Raw genomic sequence first — 24,449 nt, forward strand, 5'->3', positions numbered from 1 at the left:
AAAAGAACTGCGTCAAATACAGAAAGCTGGGTGCCTGGCATTTCCACCTCTGACAAAAGCCTGAGAATGGGTGGGCCATTATTTGAGGCACATTTTAAGATTCAATTACTCAAACTGTCTACTCACAGAATGGGCTGCATTGTAGGTTTTGAGATTCTTTGGCTGAAGCTATGCAAACACGAGCAGCTCAGTGAGGGGGGTCTCAGCTTGATATTATCCAAGGTTTCTAACTCCCAAAGTCTTAAATGTCCCTAGGGAAGATGACAATTATTTGGCCAGTACATTGACTGTAGAAAAACCTCTCACTAGCGCCCTTATTATCCAGAATCTGGTAGAAAAGGGAGAAGGCTCTGACGTGTACTTCTCTGCATCAGATATTGGAGATTCATACACTTCAACCTCATAACACCCAGTGTAGGACCAGGTACCCAGTAGACAATCACAAGTATCTGCCCCCCAAATGGAGGAATGAACACTGGCCCTTGAAAATGCACTATTAGGGCCTCCCCTCGTGGTGCAGCGGTTGAGCGCTGGGTTGCGAAGCTGCCCGCAGCCTCTGCAGCGCCAGTTCCATCCCTGGCCGCCGGGTGAGGGTCCCACGTGGTGCGCAAACCTCTCCTGCTGCCCATTGCTCCCCTCAGCAGTGTACTTCGTCGGTTCCTTGCTCTGGCTCTGGTGAATTCTCTCACCCTCCTGCACTTCTGACTGTACCCAGTGCTTGTATAAATAATAAATAAATAAATAAATAAATAAATAAATAAATAAATAAATAAATAAATAAATAAATCTTTTTAAAAAATGCACTATTACACACACATTTTAGAATGAGAGAAGATCCCTTATAAATAGGAGGATGTCACTTTGAGCAGTCTTAAGAAACATGCCTTAACTTTTATAACGTGAGATTCAGAAGTCAAATTTAATTTCTCCTTGCTGGAGAGTTATGAGTTGCAAAATCATCAGTTTAGAGAACCAGCTGTTTATCAAAAGTTAGAACGTCAGCCATGAGCAGACAGGATAACTGCGCTAATGAAAACACATGACTTTTCATTATTAGACCAATTTGCACAACGCAATGGATGTTGAGTAAGTTGTAACAGCTACGCGATCTGTATAAAACACTAGGCTAATTTTAATGCTACAATTACCATAAATTTTCCACATTCAGATTTTACAAATAGGCCTGGAAAAAAAGGAAGTTTCCAGCAGGTATAATATTAATATCCTTGTATAAGTAAGTTTAAAAAAAAAAAAAAGACACTTAGACCAGATGCTAAACTGAATAAAATTCATGAGTTCACTCTCCATTTCCTATAGCCAGGAGAAAGTTTATTGATCTCCTGCTAGTTTTCTTCATCATGAAGGAAAATGGGGCCTCCCAGACTGATGTAAAGGCTGATGTCTTCAGAAAAGTCTATTCTTAGGAGCTTACTCCAGTGGTAATTCCAGGAATTATCCTGGAACAAAACTCAGGTTAGAACACCCTATACATGCAGCCAGAATAGAAACAGATGCAGAGTACGTGCAGCACACAGTCCCTCCTCCTGGCCCATGTTTAGCAGACATGGGAGTGTGCATGGTCCCAGATGCCACAGGGCCACTAAAACAGGAGGCCACCGACTTCCCCTGAAACTGTTTTCTTTCTTCAGGCTCAGTTAATTCTGTATACACCCTGAGGTTAAAATAATGATGAAAGCAGGGCAAGAGAGGGAGAGGGGTCAGAGGGATCAGAGGGAGGGAGAGAGGAAGGAGCAACAAGGACTGAGGTGATGGTGCACGGGTGCATTGGTGAAGGAAATTCTATGGGGACTACACCTGAGGGGGAGGAAGCAAACATTGTCTATAAATGAACAATGATGTAAATATATATATATATATATATATAAATGAAATCAAATCAATAAATAAATAATCCAAATAAAAAGGAATCATGAAAGCAGAAGGCAGCTGATGATGAAAAATGAATTTTCATTGCTTTACTAGGGAAACTGCATGCAACAATGTGGCTAGTATTGATAGATTGAAAAGTTGTCACTGAATTGGAGAAATGGTGTTTTGGGGGGGCATCTATTAATTTACTGAGTTGTGCAAATGTGCACTTTCTAATCGGCATGTTGAGTACCTTTCAAAGGTCAGCGGCAACATCAAGAGTAAAACCCAAGAGACTAGGTTGTTGAATTCTACCACGCTGAATAATCCATCACACATATTTCTTGGACATCCCCCAAAAAGGTATTTGGACATTCAACTGCTGTCCTCAGATATTGGCTCAGGAATTCTTAGCAGGAAATTAAAGAGTATTAAGGTCTCTGTGTGCAGGTGGTCAAGCCCACTGCTTATATTGTTTTTCTCATTTCTTTCTTCAACAAATATTTAAAATAAACACTGGGGATCTAGAAATAAGCAAGGAAAATGTTTTCTTGGTTGAAAGCGCTTATAGTCTATTTGACGCACACTAAAGAAACAAGTCAACATGAATATAATATAAAATAATTATGTTATAATTGTGACTTCCCCAAGAGAATATACAGAATGACTGTTATTTCTTGGTACTGCATTTACCTAAGTATGTGTGAGAAGAGCCCATGTGAGGAAACTGAGAGCTTGAGATACAGTTTTATAAACACGGGTCTGGAGAAGAAACTGATGGTGCATGAAGTGCGATGTCTTCATGAAGTGCGATGGCCGCCTCTTGCTGAGGGAGTTAAAGGCACTTCTTGGAGGAGGCGGCATTGAGTGGATCTAGAAAATGAGTGCAGGAAGGACATCTGGGGAGAGCAAATGCCATGGGCAGAAGCACCGTTTCAGGAAAAGAGCAAGGGGTGTCAGGAAAGGAAGAGCAATTTGGTCTGATGGTGTCAGCAAAAATGGAAGGATGACAAAGGGGTAGATTAGAGAAGGAACTGGTGAGTTAGAGCCATTTAATGAAAAACTTAGAAATGTGAAATTCATGCTCTGGGGATGGGAAGCCCCAGAGTCCCCTAAGAACATAAGAACCCACTGTGCAGACAGAGGTCATTGGGTCAACCCCTGCTTCCAGATTCAGTGCTGGAGCAGAATAGGAAGATGATTAGAAATTCCTATCAATAATCTTCACCATTTGATCCTAGTCACCTCCTTTGCAGCTTTAGTTCTCACTATCACCTGTTTTCCAAGCACTAAAATGACACCATATTTCTTTTGTTGCACTATGTGAGGCCTCTGGATCTTTGTACATTCTGGGGTGTATGGCATTACATTCTTTCTTCTCTTTATACCTGGCTCTTTGCTCACCCTTCAGGCTTCAGCTTAGAGGCTACTACTCCCCAAAACTGTTACTTGCTTCAGGAAACTTGAGTTGGGACCCTGGCCTTGGGCTCCTCCAGCCCTTGGTTCTTTTCTTACAGTGTGTCACACTGCACGTCATTGCTTGGTTATTATCCAGTCTGCCCCTCCCCCCTGCCTCATAGACACATAAAAATGGGCTGTGAGTTCACAAAAATAGTGACTCTGTGAATAAATAAATAAGGCATTCCCATTGCCTTATGCTGAAGAGTCATGGAATTTGGCTTAAAAAGATATTAGTTAACTTAAATATTTATTAGGGTGAAAGACAGGAAAGACCTGTAAAGACAGTTGAAACCTAAGTACCGTAGATATGTGGAGCTATGTGGCAGTGTGGCTATCTTTGAAAAAAATGTCACCATCTTTTGGATCTCAAAATGGCAACAGCTGGAGGACCAGGCTTCCATCCTGTAATGTCTTGCATCATTGCCATTTTGATGGGATTTATAAGGGGCCTTTCAATGGAAGGGGATCAGGAAGAAATTTGTCAGAGGTGTAGAAATAGTCTTGGAGCTGAGTAAGCAGAAACCTTACTTTCGAGCTGCTGTTGAAACAGAGGGTGGAGAGAGGAATGGAAGAGGTTGGAGTGGAGGAATATGGTGTTCTGAACCAGGGTTGCTTGGAAAGTCATTTCTGCAGACTTGCTTCAGCTTGACATTAGCTATTGTAGGTGTAAAAGCAAACAGAGACTAACTGGAGCCTTTGGACACTTTGGGGGCAGAAGGGGACTTTTCTTTGAAATGTCTGTCCAAATTCCAGCTATCCAGGAGGGGAGGATACAGAAGAGTCCTAACCAGAAGAGTCCAGAGACAGGAACAGAAGATGAGGTATAGAGAGAAAACTGGGGCAAGGTTGCATGTGAGTGGATTGCTATGAAGATGAGGTGCAGGGGAGGAGTCACCTGAACCTGTTTCACAGAAAACCTATAAGCTGGGTTCACTTTTCTTGCAAGCATATGCCAGCCAAGATGAACCAGTTCCATTGTTTTGGAATTGGTTCCATACCTGCACTGCCTGTGTCATAGTGAGGCCAAAGTTGACCACCAGCCAGTTTGATCCCGATGGAACAGGAAGCTCATCCAAGTCACACTCTACTGCAATCATTAGCCAGGTCCCAGGGAAAAGCAATCAATCACCAGAGTAATCAAAGAAAGGTAGCAGGGGGTTCAGAGCAGCTAGGAGTGCACAAGGAGTCCCACCTGAGTTAGACTCGGAGATAACTGGTCTTGTCTTGCATAGTTTCCACATTGAATTTAAGAAGGCAGAGACCCTGCATATTGCATGACCCCCAAATCAGCAGAACATAGATTCTCCCTGAGCAGGGCATCGGGAACAGCTTGAAAAGAACCTTCTGTTCTAAGGCACTCCAGGCAGCTGAAGAGCCTACATATAATATAATTATAAGCTCTGCTTTTTCTACCATATAATTCAATTCTATCAGAATTAAATGAGGTTAATGTTTCTTCACTCTTCAAAAATGGTGCTGTATGTCCCTTGGGTCATTCTTCTATGTTCTCTCATGTCACTGAAGAAGGAGCCTCGAGAAGACAATGTGAACCTTCCTAGTCAATTTTCAAGCTTTATGTGTTTTTGAAAATAAAGTAGTTTTTGTTTGGAAAATGCCTTATTAACTCGAATGTCTGGTATAAATGGACAAATCATAACATATGGCTAAGCAAAGACGTGTCCTGATGCCTGGTATGTTCTCTGGCACTAATGCCATCAAAAAATTCTCCCAGTCTATCTCTACCAGTATAGGAGATACAGCTCCTGATCAAGATGGCCAGTCCAGGGCCACATTTTTTGAGTGTGCTGCTGGGAATGAGAAGAAGGAATGCTCCCCCAGAGAACTGGGATATGGCTGGGGCAAAGAGCTGACCAAGGCAGAACCATTTGGTAAAGCCAAGACAAGTTCCAAAGAAAAAAAAATGTATACATGAGGAACGCCCAGTCAGGTGTCGGGTATAAGCAGAGGCAAAGAGATGAGAGGGGCAGGGCTACCTCTCTCCTCCACATCATCTTGACATGAGATATTCATTGAGCACATGCTTTGAACCAGGCTCTGTGCTGGATGATATCACAGCAGTGAACAGAAAAGCCTTCTCACCTCCAAATGGCATTTCAGCCCCAACAGTGGTGCACAAGGAGGCAGAATGATGCTGGTATTAAGGGAGGTTTTTAGTCTTGCCACTCACTGGACAATGCGCCTTTAGGCTAATCACTTAATTTCTTGGAATTAATTTGCTTCTCCACTGTAAAGCAGAAGCAGACTGTTCTGAGGCATGAAATGTGCATGAGGTGTGCACAGCAGGGGATGCCATGTTCCTCGTAGTTGGGAGCCCACACACAAGTCTTTACTCCTTCCACCATGTCCAGAGGGCTCAGGTCAGGTCTGGGGTAAACACTAAAGGTTCAGAGCTGTTGATTTCTTTTTTTTTTTTTAAGATTTATTTATTTATACAAGAACTGGGATACTGGCCAGATGTGCAGGAGGGTGAGAGGATTCACCAGAGACAGAGCGGGAAACAGAACAGGCAGACTGACAAAATACACTGCTGAGGGGAGCAGCGGGCATGACAGGAGAGGTCTGCTGAGCCATGTGGGACCCTCGCCTGTTGGCCCGTATCAAACCAGTGCTGCAAAGACTGCGGGCAGCTTCGCAGCACGGTGCTCAACCACCTGTGCCACCAGGGAAGCCCAGAGCTGTTGATTTCAATTGACCCATCTTTGTTGGTACATTGGCAGACAAAGCTGTCCATTGAGACCTTACTATTCACAACCTCTTATAACAAGAGGAAAGCCAATTCCTGATGACCCAGGTATGTTTGGGATCCCCCCCAAGAATCCAGAAAACACTTCACAGTTTCTATTTCAAAACTTACCAAGTTTAGTGACTAGCATTTAACTGAGTCATTTAATTTACTAATAGCAGCCAACTACCTCTTTCTCAGCATGGCAAATGGGTTCCCACCTGTGGGACTCAACGGGCAGGGCTGTCACAAAGGGTATGGGCTAGAACCACATACAGAAAAGTTTCTGGTCTGTAAATCACAGATCAACGAGACTGAATTCATGAGGAATTTCTCAAGAAAATGAGAAGATACCCAACTTTACTTGGCTGCTTGTTTTTTAGAGTCAATTATTCCATGCTCCTTGAAGAAAACATGAAAGGATTTGTAAGTACTAGATACGGGTGGGGTCATAATCATTCACTGGTCTAAGACTATTTCTTCACTCTTTTTTTTTTTTTTTTTTTTAACAGATTTGTTTATTGGGCCTCCCCTGGTGGTGCAGCAGTTGAGCACTGGGCTGCAAAGCTGCCCGTAACCTCTGCAGTGCCAGTTCGCGGCCTGGCCACTGGCGAGGGTCCCACATGGCGCGACAGACCTCTCCTGCCTTGCCCGTTGCCCCCCTCAGTGGTGTGTTTCATCAGTCTGCCTGTTCTGTTCCCTGCTCTGGCTCTGGTGAATCCTCTCACCCTCCCACACATCTTGCCTGTACCCAGGTTCTTGTATAAAATAAATAAATAAGTAAATAAATAAATAAATAAACAGATTTATTTATTTATGCATACAAGAGCTGGGGTACAGGTGAGAGGTATGGGAGGTGAGAAGATTCATCAGAGACAGAGTGGGGAGCAGAACAGGCAGATCTACTGAAACACTGCTGAGGGGAGCAGCAGGCAAGACAGGAGAGGTCTGCTGCACCATGTGGGTAGCTCCCTGTCCAGGGATTGAACTCATCCTGCAGTAGCTACAGGCAGCTTCATAGTGCTGAGACTTAACCCCTTGCACCACCAGGAAGGCCCCCTATTTCTTCACTCTTTTTTTTTTCCCCTTCTGCTGCTCTTACATGGAGAAGAACCTCTCACTGCTAATAATAGTCAGTTTAGTAGCATTTACCGGGGGGTGCGGGGTGGGACCCCAGTGTTGGCTGCTGCCACTGTTCTTCCTTCATAGCTTCCCATCCCTTTGGACTTTGTCACCTTAATGGCATGACAAGGGGGAGTGGGAGAGAGATTCTGGTTGATCCAGGGGGATCTGCTCTGACCTGAGCAGTCAGCGTCATCATGTGTCCTGTCTGACTTGGTGTTAAACTTCCAGTTTTATGAGCATGATAGTGTGGAATCCTAGCTCTCCTTGTTATTGGGGCTGTTGTCTTGGTGCCCAGGGTTCCTGCTGGTCAGCTGAATTGTAGAGTCAGGCAGGGGCCTCTCACCAGGTATGAGGCACATCCTGGGAAACCAGTAACTGCTGAAAACAGCGGTCAGATTTTATGGCCAGATTAGCAAGATCAGCTAGATCACCTAACTTGTAAAGATTAGCAGAAGGTTAGGAGAGAATAGGGACTAGAGACAGGATACTTTGATTAGTGTGAACTATGGAGCCCCCCAAGCAATAGTCCCAGCTCACCCCACCCTAGCTTGCACCAGATGATGACGCATCCCCACACATGAGCATTCCCCACGTTTGCTTGCCCAACTTCTCTGAACCTGGTTCTAAACAAATGTGAGAAGGCCCATGGATAGGGGCTGCACTTTTTCAGGTGTGAGCCCCTCTACCTGGACTCTGACTTGTCTTTCCTTCCTCCTGCACCACTCCCAAAGCTGCCGCCCGTGAGGCGACGTGATAGGCCTTGGTCTTCACGGGACCTGTGTCATAAACACACGTCCTGGATTCCAAAATTAAAAGAATTAACTACCCAACTCAGGATTGGACCATCTCGTATATATTTCTTAAAACCATTCTGTGAAGGAAGAACACAAGGGATGATGGTGATGGTTCAGGGGTGAATTGGTAGTGGGAATTTTTGGGGGACTACACTTCAGAGGAGAATGCATACATTGTACAAAAAGGAAGAATGATGAATATATATGTGGCTGTATAGACACACACACACACATGCATATATACAAATATTAAAAAAAGAAAAAATCTCTAGATAAAAGTATATTTCAGCACCTCCCTGGTGGCACAAGGGTTAGAGTCTCAACACTATGAAGCTATCCGTAGCCACTGCAGCATAAGCTCAATGCCCAGCCCAGGGAGGTGACTCTCTTGCCCGCTGCTCCCCTGAGCTGTGTATTTTAGAAGATCCACCTGTTCTGCTCCCCACTCTGTCTCTGGTAAATCCAATCACCCCCACACTGCACTTCTGGCCTGTACCCCAGCTCTTGTATGCATAAATAAATAAATCTTTAAAAAAAAAAGTATATTTCAATGACATGACTAAATAACTATGTCTCTAAAAAAAACTTCAGCTTTCATATCAAATTAAAGATCTGGAAGTAAAAACAAATGAACCAAAAAAAAAAGTTCTATCAATTAAACTCATTCTAACAAATGTCAGAATTAAACAGTCTCTCAATTAAACTACCACATTTGCTGGACACCACAGCATGTGATGTCGAAACTTGACAACAACCTGTCAGCAGCAGATGACATTACGGCTACTTGGGACTGAGAAACAAATGGCTCAGGCATAGCTTGGCACCAAACCGAGAGCACAGAGAGACAAACCAGACAAACCTACAAAGCCTTTTAACCCAATCATAGGTGCTTCTTGTCTTACTGCCCAAACCCTCGCATGCAGACTACTCAGAGCCTGGGAAGGAGGTTTATCAGACCTTCTCAAGCCTTGGGTTTCTCATCTGCTCCACGTTAACACTGTGAGCCTGTTGCTCCATATGAGACGCTGAAAGCCGGAGGCAGCTGGAGGCCACACTGCAGGGAATGATGGGCCCAACCTTCGAACTTGCCATTAATAAACTGAGCTGCTCGCGTTTCTCTTGGCATAGTCTGACATTTAGGCAGAGGGTTTGTAATTCCAATAAACAGCGCAGAGTGTGATGTGTGTGTGTGTGTGTGTCAGAGAGAGAGAGAGAGAGACTGTCACACAATTAAAAACTAAACCAAGGAGGCTAATGCTTTCATTAAAAGCCACCGTTTTTATTTATTTAGTGTTTCGGGGACCTTGAGCGAGTACAAATCAGGAATAGGCCTCCAGGGGACAGCTTTTTACACACTAGCTGGTGATATAAGTCTAACTATTGGACTGCAGACAGCCTGATTGTTAGGTTAAAAAAAAAAAATGAACTGAAGAATGTGGTCATTTGAAGAAATCAGACGTGAGATTATTTTTCCTTTGCTACAAAAGTACACGGGAGATTTACCAGCCTCTTCTCTGATTAATATTGCCTGTAGTGCTTGCACACTGCTCAACTTGGCAATGCATTCATCAAAATTTTCCAGAGCAGACAGGCACTGCCATGTGAGAAGAAGGACTGCAATGGACCCCTATGCCTTGCAGGGAATGTGTGGGTCCCAAGGGTGTAAGAGGCGGGCATCAGAATGGACTCAGGATCTGGACTCTTGTTCTTTCTTCCCCAGATCACAAAGGTCTCAAAAATAGCTCATCAGATGATGGCTTCACCCTTAATCTTTCACATGAGCTGATTTGCAAGGTAAATAATCTTCAAGGATTCCAGGTGCCTTTCCTTTGCCATTGGACTCCGAACAAAGCCAGAGGAGAGAGGAAGGCTTCAGGAAGAGTCATCTCAAGATTCATCTGAAGAGTGATTAAAAAGTAACCAACACATTCCTAAGGGCTATTCCCAGTATCTCTGATTCAATGTTAAAAGAACTAACAAAATAGTCCACAAGTGATTCTGATGTTCGTCCTATTTTGTGACGTACTCATTTCTAATCTTCATGTGATATTGCCTGTACAATCTCAGGTTTGTCCAGCCTTAGCTGAAGGGTCATTCTCTGAAGTCATATTCTGAAGTCATATTCTCTGCAGGTCTCTTATTACAACCTGAGACACATCATCTTAGTCCTCACAAAATGGCCACCCCTGAACTGGATGGCTGCCAACAACTGTAACTGCAATTGAAGGTTGCACTGAAAACTTGAAGAATGAATTCAACTTTGCATTGCAGTAAAATTTGGGCAGATAACATTGGCCTTCATATTACCCTTCTTCTTGCATAATGGGCCCAGAAAAGAAGTTTCACTTGGACATCAGTTTCTCTTTTGATTCAGTTACAGAATTGTGTTTGTCGGACCTCCATGGTGGCACAAGGGGTTAAGCACAGCACTGTGGAGCTATCCACAGCCTCTGTCGCATGAGTTTGATCCCCTGCCGGCCAGGAAGCTACCCACATGGTGCAGCAGACCTCTCCTGTCTTGCCCCCGTTGCTCCCCTCAGCAGTGTATTTCAGTAGATCTGGCTGTTCTGCTCCCCACTCTGTCTCTGGTGAATCCTCTCATAAGCCTGCCCCTCAGGCCTATACCCCAGTTCTTACATGCATAAATAAATAAATCTTAAAAAAAATTGTGTTTCTCATGTCATATATAATGACCCATGTTTCCTTCTTTACCTTGGATGCCAGGGAGCTCAGAGTCTACTTACACTAATCACAAAAACACTTTAACTGTTAAATGTCTCTTTCCTTACTGTTATTTCCCTTATAAAATTCCTACTTTATCAATCCCATTTTCATAAATGACTTGAAAACTTTTTGTGAGACAAAACATTGAAAATGAGAATTTGGAGAATGTAGTATGACATTTATGGGAAGAGGGTACAGGTTTTAAAGTAATTGACTAGAGAAAATAATGAAGGTTGGAGAGTTACCTCCTTTCTTCTCTTTCTCCCTTTTTGTCTGCTTTAATATGCTTCCTGCCTTAAACTCCTACATGTGCCCTTCAAGAAATGGTTCTGCTATTGTACAAGTCTTTTCTCAGCACCAGGCCACATCATAGATCTTTTTAGATTGTGAATATTATTCATCTGTATGAACTACGTTTCTAATATTTCCAGGTTCACACACATAAAACTTTAAAATTATATAGGTCTATAGATTTCTCTTATTACTTTTTATATTCAAATCCATTAATATGAAAAATTTCAAAGCCATTTTAGATTGGAAGTAATTCAGCCAGATACGATTGGAATATGAAGTCAGATTTCAGTTGGTTTAGGAATATTGAAAGGGTGCATGTCCCTCTTTCAAGAACTTGACTAAGCTCAAAACCATAAAGTTTGCCTTTCACAGAATTGCCTCTCTATGAATCCAAAGTGCTCACTTAGGCCAGAGTGGGGCATGAGGGCCAAAGCTTTTCCAACCTTTCCCTCAGTAAAAGGTTAATACGGGAGAGTAAATCAAAACGGAAAGAGTGAATAAAATAGTCGAAGACCGGCAAACTAAAAGTAAACTCTGGAAGTGAAATGTACAATTTTTAAAAGGAAGAACTCAGGAAGCATTTGTTACAGACCTTAAACATTCCCCAATCTGTATACCCAGTAATTGTAGTTATTGTACTTACAGGAATTAATTCCACAAAGTTATTGGAGATATTCCAAAAAGAAAGGAAAAGAAGAAACTGTGTACAAACATTTCATTGTGATATTTATAGCATCGAAGTTTTAGAAAAAAATCTCCATATTCAGGGAAGTAGGAGAGGTTACAAAACTGAAAATAAGCTTTAAGATTGATGCTTCAAAAAAAAAAAAAAAAAGCTTTATTCATTGGCAGAGTGGCGAAGGAGTGAATAATTTTTCATTCAGTTTGATAGTCATTAAAATTATATTAATATTGTTTGAGCATAGAAGGGCATTTTAACTTTGATTTTCATGCTGCAGTAAAAGGAGAGCTGTGTCCACAGCTCAGAAATTCAGGCTTCTGATTTAATTATATTAAATTTGAGGAAGCTATTCTGTAGTTTCTCAATGACTTCATTTTGGTCTGATATGGAAAGAGGAATCATCAGTCTGTGAATACTTGTTAGATGACTTTCTTATGCTCACTTTGTGATGACGTCTTCACCGAATATTTCAGAGCATGCTTCTTACTTGTCCCCAGTCTGAAGGTGAAAGCAGATCACAGCAACTTCCTAAAAACACTATTTTTTTTCCTTACATACTAACCCACTGAGTAGGAAGGTCAAGGTGTTCCAAGCCCTCCTAAAATACGTCCTGGGAATCATCACATATATTTTTTTCTCTGAGAATCTTTAAATGAGAGGTGTCTACAAAGTGTGTTCTTTTAAAAAAAATATTTATTTATGCACACACTCTGGTACAGGCCAGAGGTGTGGGGGATGAGAGGATTCACCAGAGACAGAGTGGGGAGCAGAACAGCTGGATCTACTGAAATACACTGCTAAGGAGAGCAGCGGGAGAGTCAGGAGAGGTCTACTGTGCCATGTGGGTAGCTCCCTGGCCAGGAGTCGAACTGGAGCTACAGTGGCTGCAAATAGCTTCATAGGTTGTGTCTTAACCTCTTGTGCCACCAGGGAGCCCCCCAGAGTGTGTTCTACCAAGAGCTTCATCCTAGGGGTGCTAGGGTCCTTACCAGTGTGGCCTAGGATGCTGCTGCCCTTCCCTCTTGCTGCCCACTGCAAGACCCCAGGGTGGGGGGTGCTGAGGGGGCAGGTCTTCTCACTGGGCACCACTTCCCAGGTCTGCTGCAGACACGTGCTCTGAGTCCTGGAGACACAGAGAAGCAAGCCAGCCCTTTAGAGTTGTTGGTATTTGTTCTCCTCATTCCTCGGTTGCTCAGGCTAGTGATGGCATTTTTGCTTTAGCAGACAAAAGGACTCAATAATAAGAAGTCATTATTATTATCAAACATTGGCTGTACGCAGGCATCGTGCTATTGGGCAAGCCTTTGACCAGCACCCAGGTCACGTGACAGACTTAACTTGATGTAGTCAATGCCGTGATGTCCACCTTCCAGGTCAGCAGCCCGAGACTTTAAGACTCTCAGTGACCTTCCCAAGGTCACTCAACTAGGAAGTCATGGAGCCTAAACTTAAACCAGGAGTTGTGGGAGGGACTGCAGAAAACAGACTTACTTTGCTTTGGACCACGGAATGCCTATAAATGATTTTTCCTATGAAATGTCCAGCACCAGGCTCCCTTATAATCGGCATGCAGGATCGTATTCTGTGGGAAGTGAGTACAGCAAGGTGCTCGCACAAATTTTCGTGGTTCCTAGCTTTTCTCCTTGTACCTGCTCTCTGAGCACACAGGGGCAGGCAGTGCGCTTATTCATGTAGGGTCGGAGGAGGCAGAGTCCATATTAATGGGTTCAGAGCACCTTCTCTGCAAAGTCACACCAACAGTCCTGGCCCTTGCTGACCCCGCAGCATATAAAGTCAGGCTGCTAACAGGAAACAGGGTGATTTCCGACTTGCTTTCAAGTCCACTGTCATCCAGTGTCCAAGGATCCTCATTACCATCTCAGAAGCAGAGCTGCCAGGTCATGACTCCCTCTCCCTCCCGCTGATACAGGAGGTAGGACACAAGTCTTTCTTCCCTGGGATTGATGACTGCAATTTGTCTTTCTGGGGCTTCTACCACCGCTTGGCCAGGCAGCAGCAGGTCCTGAGAAGCCCTCCCGATGCTTTCCCAGTCAGCATATTGCTGCCGGGCTGGCCACGCTTCAGTGGCTTCCCGTTAAATACTGTATTGATTTCAGGGTTTTTTCCTTCCACACAGCCCAGGACCCTAACTTGGCTGGGATAAGAAAACGGGGAGGGAGGGAGTAATGAGGAGAGGCTCTCAGCAGGTTTACACACACAGCCTTAAGCTATCTGATGCTACTGATTTATTTTATTTATTTAACAAATGTAATAAGACACAGATACCTCAGTACAGAGAGAAGACGCAGTGGGAGGAGAGACCTGGGGATGAATCAGTGGGTACAAGGAGTAAATTGATGGGAAGCAAAAAAAAGAGGTTGCTTTAAGAAAGAACAACAAGGTGTCAAGGGAATGGAATCTATTCCTCTTTGCAGGGCTCCACTGCCCCCCTCCTTTTTGAGCCCCCATCCTCTCTCCTGCACTCCTAGTCATCTCTGAGCAGCCTTCCCCAAGTCCCTCTCCTAATTAATCCTCCATGCAATTGTCAAGCATCCTCTTGTGTTTTTTTTTTTTTGTTTTTTTTTTTTTTTTTTGTATGGTGCTGAATGCAAATAATATAAAATCTACCAACTTAACCATTTCGAGGTACACAATTCAGTGACGCTAACTAAGTTCAAACTATTGTGCGGTCATCCTTACACCCCTCCCTGTGCCCCCATCCCCATCCACTCAGCACTGCAGACAGGGCTTAGCAGTGCAGGACAAGCCTGGAAAAGGTCTTGAAGATGAATGGATGACTGAGGACGAATGAATCAACCAATAAATCAATAACTGATTAATAACCAAATGAAGATGTTTGAGTGCCATGGAAGAGACACGTCACACCTAATGTAGAGGGAAAATAAAGAAGAAGCAGAGATGGCCACAACATCAGACAGAGGCATCCTGAGAGTAGGGTTGGTCCAGATGGGAAATTTGGCCACTGATGTTGAACACATGGCCTTATCGCTTGAATGAAAAAGGCTCCCTGGGCCTCCCTGGTGGCGCAGGGGTTAAAGTCTCGTGCTATCAAGCTACCGCCAGCCACTACGGCATGAGTTTGATCTCCAGCCAGGGAGCTGACCCATGTGGTGCAGCAGACCTCTCCTGTCTCGCCGCTGTTCCTCTCAGCAGTGTATTTCAGTAGATCTGCCTGTTCTGCTCCCCACTAGGTGTCTGGTAATTCCTCTCACCCCCTGCACCTCTGGCCTGTACCCCAGTTCTTGTATGAATACATAAATAAAAATAAATCTTAAAAAAAAGAAGGCTCCCTGGCCTGGAATGGAGCCAGTGGTAAGGACTGCTCTTAAACTGCTGCCCCAAATGTCTGCCACATTAAATAAGATCAAAAGGCAAGGATGAGGACAACCAGAGTGTGATCCTGGTGGCATCACTCACTGGATGGATGGCCTGGGCAAGTGTTTAGCCTCTGAGTCCATTTGCTCATCTGTGAAAGGGGGTGGTGAAGTCACCTACATTGTGGGACTTGTGAGAGTTCAAGATGAGGATGCAGGGCCTCCCTGGTGGCACAGGGGGTTAAAACCTCAGCACTATGGAGCTAACCACAGCCTCTGCAGCACAAGTTGTATCCCTGGTCAGGGAGCTACCCACATGGCTCAGCAGACCTCTCCTGTCTCTCCCGCTGCTCCCCTCAGCGGTGTATTTCAGTAGACCTGCCTATTCTCCCCACTCTGTCTCTGGTGAATCCTCTCACTCCCTCCCTCTCTGGCCTGTACCCCAGTTCTTGTATGCATAAATAAATAAATCTTAAAAAAAAAAAGATGAGGATGCACAGTTGGGCTGATGCCCACGTACCTGCCATGACTGCTGGTCTCTGGCCAGAGCCACCATGTCTATTCAGAGCCCCATGGGATCCAGCCCCGCTGTGTTCCATCTCTGTGCTTCTCCCACATTCTATTATTTCAACTTTTACTTTAAACAGCAAGAGGATCTCTCTCTGCCTTTCTTTACTTATTACCACAAGAGATTTGCTGGTAGTCAGCCACCTGAATTTATGCCCAAGGCTTGCTGCTTTAATTTGGTCTTTACCTCATTTTCATGTTCATGTAATTATGTTCTCAGCTTCCAGATTTGTGCTTTTTATTTTATTTTTATTTTTGGTTTTGTTGTGTTTTTTGCCCAAAGCCCCTTGCAAACAGTGCCTGGGTCTGCTGCTCTCTCCCTGGAGAGATCTGAGCTAGTCCTCCCAAAACAGCCCCTGCTGTTCAGGTCTCTCTTCCTGAGACCTGTGTCCATGAGGGTTTGCTTTAGTGTTAATGTTATTTTTTACTTTTGTGTAGAAGAACTGGGGTTTAGGCCAGAAGTGCAGGGGGTGAGAGGATTCACCAGAGACAGAGAGGGGAGCAGAACAGGCAGATCAACTGAAATACAATGCAGAGGGGAGAAGCAGGCGAAACAGGAGAGGTCAGCTGCACCAAGTGGGTCAGCTCCCTGACTAGGGATCAAACTCAGGCCGTAGTGGTGACAGCACTGGGACTTAACCACTAGGCCACCAGGGAGGCCCTCATTGCTAATGTTTAAACCAGGTAATGTCACATCTGAAAGTATCCACTGGACAGGTGATGGCTTTGTGAGCTTGTCCTGGTTTGTGCCCATTAGGAAGGGGCACTACTGAACGAAGATGCAGTGGAGGTGGGTCAGCCCCACGGCCGCCATCAGAAAGGGAGGGCTCAGCCCAAGCCCACTCCACACCTCCACAGCCACATCAGGTTTCACTCCTCCGGCTTTGATAATCTTGTTGCCCTGAGAAGTCCTAAGATTCCCTGTCTAGTTTGTCTGGAGGACCACGGAGAGCAAAAAGAGGATGAAATTGTGTTGTGTTCAAATCACAGTTCTGTTACAAAGCAGAATGAGGGGCACCCTGCTCAAATGGGTTTGCCATCCACCACAGCAAGACAATACTCTACCCTAATGTGTAAGACTAGTGTTTAAGACTAGAAAACAGCCTTAATATATTCAGTGTGTAATAAAGAGAACAAAATATAGTTAACAAATCAAGTACCCAAAGTTACTCATCCCCTCATGGGTAAATGCCAAGCCAAACAGGATTGACCAAATTGGGAACACTGAGGCCCCAAAACTTGCCACACACTAAGGCACCCTCTATTGGAGACCCAGAGAAATGGTGCAGAAGGGGCTGGCCAAGTCTGGAAGGAAAAGAGCAAAATCAAAACAAAGTCAAGATAAAAACTGCCATTGTCAGCCTTCTCAAGGGTCTCTCACCCACATGTCTGTCTCTTGCAAATGTCTCCTTCCATGTCCCCCAAGTCCCTGGCACAAGTCCAAGGCTGAGGAGCAGGCACAGCTGCTTCACGTGTCTCTGCTCCATGTGTCTCCTCCAGGTCCTCTTCTCAATCTCCCTCCTTCCTTCTCCCCATTTTCTCTAGCTTCTCCCTGCTCAGCTCATCCTTCCTTAGATGGGGAAGGAACATGGTTCCCCCTCTTTCCTTGTGGATATTCTGTTACAGTTGCTCTGCGAAGTCTGGTGATTTCCTGTCTGGTTTGCAGAGGACCGTAAAATGCAAGAAGAGAATGAAAGCTGTGCATTCAAATTAGAGTTTTTTCAATTGTGCACTATAAGCATGTTTTTTTTTTTAAATATTTTTTTTTAAAGATTTATTTATTTATTTATACAAGCACTGGGTAATGTCAGAAGCGCGGGAGGGTGAGAGAATTCACCAGAGCCAGAGCGGGGAGCAGAACAGGCAGACTGATGAAGTACACTGCTGAGGGGAGCATCGGGTGGCAGGAGAGGTCTGCGCGCCATGTGGGATCCTCGCCGGTGGCCAGGGAGCAGCCGGGGATCGAACCGGCGCCGCGGAGGCTGCAGGCAGCTTCGCAGCCCAGCGCTCAACCGCTGTGCCACCGGGAAGGCCCCTTTGGTTTTTTTTTTTTTTTTAAAAGATTTATTTATTTATGCATACAAGAGCAAGGGTAAAGGCCAGAGGTGGGGGGCGGGTGAGAGGATATACCAGAGACAGAGTGGGGAGTAGAACAGGCAGATAGACTGAAGTACACTGCTGAGGGGAGCATCAGGGAGAGAGGAGAGGTCTGCCGTGGCATGTGGGTTGCTCCCTGGCCAGCTAGGGATCGAACTCTAGCTGCAGAGGCTGCGGATTGTTTCATAGTGCGGTGCTTAACCCCTTGCGCCACCAGGAAGGCCCCTGTAAGCATGTTGTTTAACCCTTGCTATTTTTTCTCTGTAAAGAGAAAGTGATACTAGATAAGGTGGTGGTGAGAATTAAATAAAATCATGTATGTATCATAGTGTCACCATATACATTTACTAAATGCTAGTAATAACAAGCATCACTATTACAATTAAGAATGACCTAATAAATGGAGCTGGGAAAACTGGATCGCTGCATGCAAAAGAATGAAGCTTGACTACTACCTCACACCATGCACAAAACCAACTCAAAATGGATTAAAGAACTAGACATAAGACCTGAAACCATAAAATATATAGAAGGAAATATAAGTAAAACACTACAAGACATGCACCTCAAAGACATCTTTACAGACACATCACCCAAAGCAGTGATAGTGAAGGCAAAGATAAACAGCTAGGACTACATCAAATTAAAGAGCTTCTTCACAGCAAAAGAGACAATAACAAAAACAAAGAGAAACCCCACTGACTGGGAGACATTTTTGCACACAACACTAACGATAAAGGACTGATCACAAGAATCTACAAAAAGATGACGAGACTCAACAAAAACAAAGAAAATAATCCAGACAAAAAATGGGCAGAAGAGCTAAAAAGAAACTTCTCCAAAAAGGAAATACAAATGGCCAACAGGCATATGAAAAAATGTTCAACATCACTTGTCATCAGGGAAATGCAAATCAAAACTACCATGAGATACCATCTTACACCAGTGAGAATGGCACATATTAAAGAAACCAGCAACAACAAATGTTGGTGAGATTGTGGAGAAAAAGGAACTCTCCTGCACTGTTGATGGGAGTGCAAACTGGTCCAACCACTATGGAAAGCTGTGTGGAGATTCCTCAACCTACTAAAGATGGAGCTTCCATGTGATCCAGCAATTCCACTCCTAGGTATTTACCCAAATGACACAGAAACATTAATTCCAAAGGGCACCTGCCCCCCTATGTTTATAGCAGCACTATTTACAATAGCTAAGCTATGGAAACAACCCAAATGCCCTAAAATAGATGACTGGATCAAGAAGATGTGGTACATATACACAATGGAATATGACTCAGCAATCAAAAAAGATAAACACATGCAGTTTGCAGCAACATGGATGGAGCTAGAAGGGATCATGCTCAGCGAAATAAGTCAGAAAGAAAAAGAAAACTACCGGATGGTCTCACTCATAGCAGGAATTTAGAAAACCTAAATAAGGGACCAGGAGAAAGACTAATACAAAGTAAAAATCAAAATCAAGAAGCAACTATAAACCAGAAACACATTTGGGGGGGTGGGCATGGGGAGAGGAAGGATTAGGGTCAAAATAAGGGACGGGTGCAATTGCATGGGGAATATAACCAAAATAAAAATGCATACATTGTGCAAAAATGAAAAATTATGTAAGAATTATATAAAATAAAATATTAAAGAAAAGAATGACCTAATATTACCATTATTATTGGTGGTCACACGCTCTCCAAGGCTGGTGTGCATCATGAATTGTGCTCTGTGGTTCTGAATCCTGGCTCGGCACTCAGTAACTAGGGGATCTTAAGCAAGTTGCAAGGCCTTCCTTTGAGATTCCTCTTCTCTCAAATGGAAACAAGAACTTTTGCTTTGTTCTTGGCTTTCTAACAAAGCTCAAAGAAAATGATAGTTGTTGAAAGCTTTCTGTATGCCCTGCCCCCAGACATTCTTGAAGAGTAAATGCTAGTTACCTAAATAGTGATATTTAACCCTCAGCTATGGACACCCAGACTCTGATGCCAGTATTGGATGAGGTTGTTTTATTGTGGGGCAAAAGAGCAGAAGTTGTCTCTATTGTGTTTCTATTATGCATGAAACCAACAAAGTAGCATCTGCAGATGTACTACCATTGTCAGAAGCAATGGAGAAGGAAAAAATAATAACATCACTTTACACACATACACAATAGCTAATCCCCAAAGAGTAGACCGAGGTGACATTATTAACATTGTTGTTATTGCTTCTGCTGGCAGAGGGCCCCCTGTGTCTCCTCCAGACCACACTATGGGCTGGAGTTCACCCCAGCTCGTGCCCCTCCATTATTGCTAATGGTGAGAATGGGCTGGGGTATTGAGTCACCATTTGATTATTCAGTTTTTAAAGAAAGTGTCTCCCATAATCATATCAGGCACCATGTTCTCCCACTGGGACACCTTCCATTCAGTTTTTAATGAAATACCTGGGCAGAGAAATTACTTCTCTGAACACTCCTTTTTCTTTCTCCAGCATGGTGAAATAATGGATTAGGGTCGAGAAGCATAATTTACTGACTTCATTTAAGCTGAACTGGAGGTGATGCTATTTACACAGCTGGTTTTTGTGCTACACCTACTCGCCCTCTCCTTGCCACATCACAGAAGGTGAACTCCAAATCACCAAGTCCCGGGTTCTTTATTAGGAACAGTATGTCTCTTCTAACCCTGTTGGTTTAAACATGTGTGACTAGAGTGAAAACAGAAATGATCAGTTAGGAAAAAATCAATGAACCTGGACTTTGAACATTGGGATTCAAATATTAAATAAAATTATAGGATGGAGGATTAACTACTTAAACCCTCTGAGTTAATTCATTCTCTCTCATTCATTCATTCAAGCAAATTTACTGAACCAGACACCCTTTCAGAAACTGAGGCTATGATAGAGAGCAAGGAAAGCAGGGCTTCTGCTCACTGGATCCTTCATTAAAATAGGTAAGACCAGCAACACGCATGTCAACAAATAAATAACCTGCTGGGCTAGGGGTTGTCTCAGGCTATCACTGCTGTGGCTTGATGCCCCACCAGGGAGGTGACTCACATAGCAGAGCAGACATCTCCTGTCTCCCCGCTGCTCCCCTCAGCAGTATATTTCAGTAGATCCACCTATTCTGCTCCCCACTCTGTCTCTGGTGAATTCTCTTACGGCCCCCATCTCTGGACTGCACCCACTTCTTCTACACAAAAATAGATAAAATCTTTAAAAAAAATTATAATACTTCTCTGAACTTACACAGAGCTGTATGAGCAATACAGGAGTCAGGATGCCAATCCCCAGGCAGCTGAAATGAGCTTATGACCTTGAGTCCCCCGAAACTTTACTAAAACCTGTTGATGATGACATCCACAGTCCAGTAACATATAGTTTGTCTGATATATGTAACATGTACTGCATTCTTGGAATAAATTCAGCTAGAAAAAAAGAAAGTGTTGAGAAAATAGTAAGGAAGAGAAAATACATCTACAGTCCTGTTCTGTGTCATGGATATGGCGCATTTACTTACTTTGATAAACTGGAGTTTAATGTCCTTTATCAGATTAGAGAGATTACCTCTATTGCTAATTTACTGAGGTTTTTTTTTTTTCCTTATAATGAATGGGTAGTGACTTTAACAGAAGCTTTTTTCCTGCATTTATCCAAGTATTCATGATTCTTTTCATCCTTTATTCTGTTAAAGTGGTGAATTTCATTGACTGAATACATGGTAACTGCCCTATCCATTATAATTGCTTCTTTTCCCTCCTAAATTATAGGATAATTCAACATAGAGAAAAGCACAAAAAAGAGCAATCAGATATTACCATGCTTATTGACTACACTATTAAACTGTTAATATTATGTCATGTTTCTGATTTTTTTGAAAAGAAATAAAACATTAGCGATGTAGCTGAAGACTCATCCCCCCCACACACATTTCATCTTCCTTCTACAGTCCTGAAACTGACGAGGTTTCTTCCCATGAATGTTCTTATATTTTTACTTTATATATATGTCCCTACAACAGGATCATCTCTTGTATTTTTGACATGTGTATTAGTGGCATCTAACACCTAACTGTCTGATATTTTCTGAAGTGTTTGTGTGACCATTGTGGGTCAGTTCTCTAAATGTATGCCCTTTGTATATGGATGACAATTAGCACATTTTTCCCCAACTCAGCACCACCTATTAAACTGTCTATCCAGGGGCCTCTCTGGTGGCCTAGGGGTTAAGTTTTCAGAGCTATCGTCATTGTGGCCTGAGTTCCATCTCCAGCCAGAGAGCTAACCCACATGGCACAGCAGACCTTACCTGTCTTGCCCGCTGCTCCCCTCAGCTGTGTATTTCAGTCAAACCGCCTGTTCTGCTCCCCAGTCTGCCTCTGGTGAATCCTCTCACCCCCCACATGTCTGGACAACACCCCAGTTTTTATATGCATAAATAAATAAATCTAAGAAAAAACACTCACTTTAAAGCCACCTGTAAAATACCACAGTTACCCACACACAGGCAACCATATTTCAGGATCCACTAACTATAGCAGTTTAATATCGGTTGAACAGGCAGACTAACCTACTTGAGCACTGCCGCATGAATACTACTCTGAAATAATTACTACAGGTTTATATTAAATTTTCTTCATTGTTAAGTTGACCCTCACCTTTTTGTTTCTATGTCTTTTACTTGTCTATATTAATTTTAGGATAATCTTATCCAGTTCTCAAAAGAAACCCTTCAGGATTTTGATAATACTTGATTATGTTTTGCATATGTTTTAGTGTTAAGACTTACATTAGGGAGCCTCCCCGGTGGCGCAGCGGTTGAGCGCTGGGTTGCAAAGCTGCCCACAGCCTCTGCAGTGCCGGTTCGATCCCCTGCTGCTCCCCGGCCACCGGAGGAGGGTCCCACATGGCGCGCAGACCTCTCCTGACGCCCGCTGCTCCCCTCAGCAGTGTCCTTCGGTCCTTCTGCCTGCTCTGCTCCCCGCTCTGGCTCTGGTGAATTCTCTCACCCTCCCGCGCTTCTGACTGTACCCAGTGCTTGTATAAATAAATTTAAAAATAAATAAATAAATAAAATCTTAAAAAAAAAAAGACTTACATTAGGTTAATTTAAGAAAATAAGTATATTTAAAATAGCAAGCCTTCCCATTCATTTCCATGGTATATTTCACCTTTTATTTAGGGCTTATTTTATATCCTTCAATAAGTTCTTACATGTTCCCTGTAGTATTTTACACATTTTATGCTACTGTGACTCTTTGAAAAATACATATCCTGACTTATTTCGACCACTTATTGGGCACCATTGCTTTTAAAAAAATGTTCTGTGTATTATTATTTTTTAAGATTTATTTATTTATGCATACAAGAACTGGGGTACAGGCCAGAAGCTTGGGGGGTGTTGAGAGAATTCACCAGAGACCAAGTGGGGAGCAGAATAGGCAAACTGACTGAAATACACTGCTGAGGGGAGCAGCGGGCGAGGCAGGAGAAGTCTGCTGCACCATGTGGGTAGCTCCCTGTCTGGGGATTGAACTCGTGCTGCAGTGGCTACAGATTGCCTCATAGGTTGTGTCTCAACCCCTTGTGCCACCAGGGAGGCCCTGTTCTGTGTATTCTGAAATTGATCTATTACCTAACAATACTGATAAACACTCTCATTAGTTCTAATAATTATCTGTAAATATCCATGTTCTCGTATTTTCAACAAAGGCAATAAATATCATTTGTAACACTTCTCATGCTTCCTTTTCAGTTGCCTTCCTTCTTTCCTCAATGGACTTTTTCTATCCTTAATTTTCTAGCTAAGATCTGCAGAACAGGGTTGACTAGAAGATCTAATAAAGGCAATTCATGCTTGAAGCCTCAATTTTATGGAAAAGTTGTCAAATCTTCATCATTTACCTTTGTTGGGTTAAGGGAAGTCACCCCTCCCATTGCTAATTTCCTCAAGATTTGTCTTGTTTTGTTTTAAATCACTAGTGGGTGCTAAATTTTATTTTTTTGCTGTATATCTTGAGAGGATCATGTAAGTTTTTTCCTTTAACTATTTCATATGTTGAATTACATCAGATTTTCTAATATTTTATCATTGTGGCATTCTTCAAAAATCAACTTGGTCATAACAACCCTGAATTCATTTTGCTAACAGGTGATGTAGGATTTTTTGCCTCTACATTATTAGCATGGTTCTATAATTTCCTATTTGCTTGACTCATGGGAAACAGATGTTTGCATTTTTAATGTTATTACAAATATGAAATAAAAGGTATGTCATATAACTAGATATATATAGCTGAACTGCTACTGCATTCCTAAAATTTTTAAGGCTCTAAATGGAGTCAGATCTGAATTTAAAACTCAGCACCATCATTTTTAATTTGTCCCTTTGTTGCTTGTAAGAAGTAGGTCTGACAAGGATATTTTCCTTGCTCAGGGCTTCAGGGAAATGTGGTATAGATTCTGAGGGGGTTGGGGGACAGTGAAGTACTTTGTCCACCAACGGTTTAATCTGGCCCTTGGGACACAGTGCAGGTCGGGGTCTGAGTGGAAACGTGGGGTCAGGAGAATCCAGAGCCTAGTCCTGCTTTGGGTTTCACACGCCTTTACTGTGCTTTCATTCCCATGTTTTCAGTCTCACTCTCCAAGCCCCTAGTTTCAGCTGTGCTGTAGGGGATTAGGGAGAGTCTGGCGCCCACTTCGTGGGCTCAGTGGAATGGGCAGAGCAGCAGCATGGAGAAGCCATGGGCAACAGGTGACGCACGAGGAC

Source organism: Talpa occidentalis, unplaced genomic scaffold, assembly GCF_014898055.3.
Source record: "Talpa occidentalis isolate TD23 unplaced genomic scaffold, MPIMG_talOcc4v2.1 talOcc4.17, whole genome shotgun sequence".
Taxonomy (NCBI): domain Eukaryota; kingdom Metazoa; phylum Chordata; class Mammalia; order Eulipotyphla; family Talpidae; genus Talpa; species Talpa occidentalis.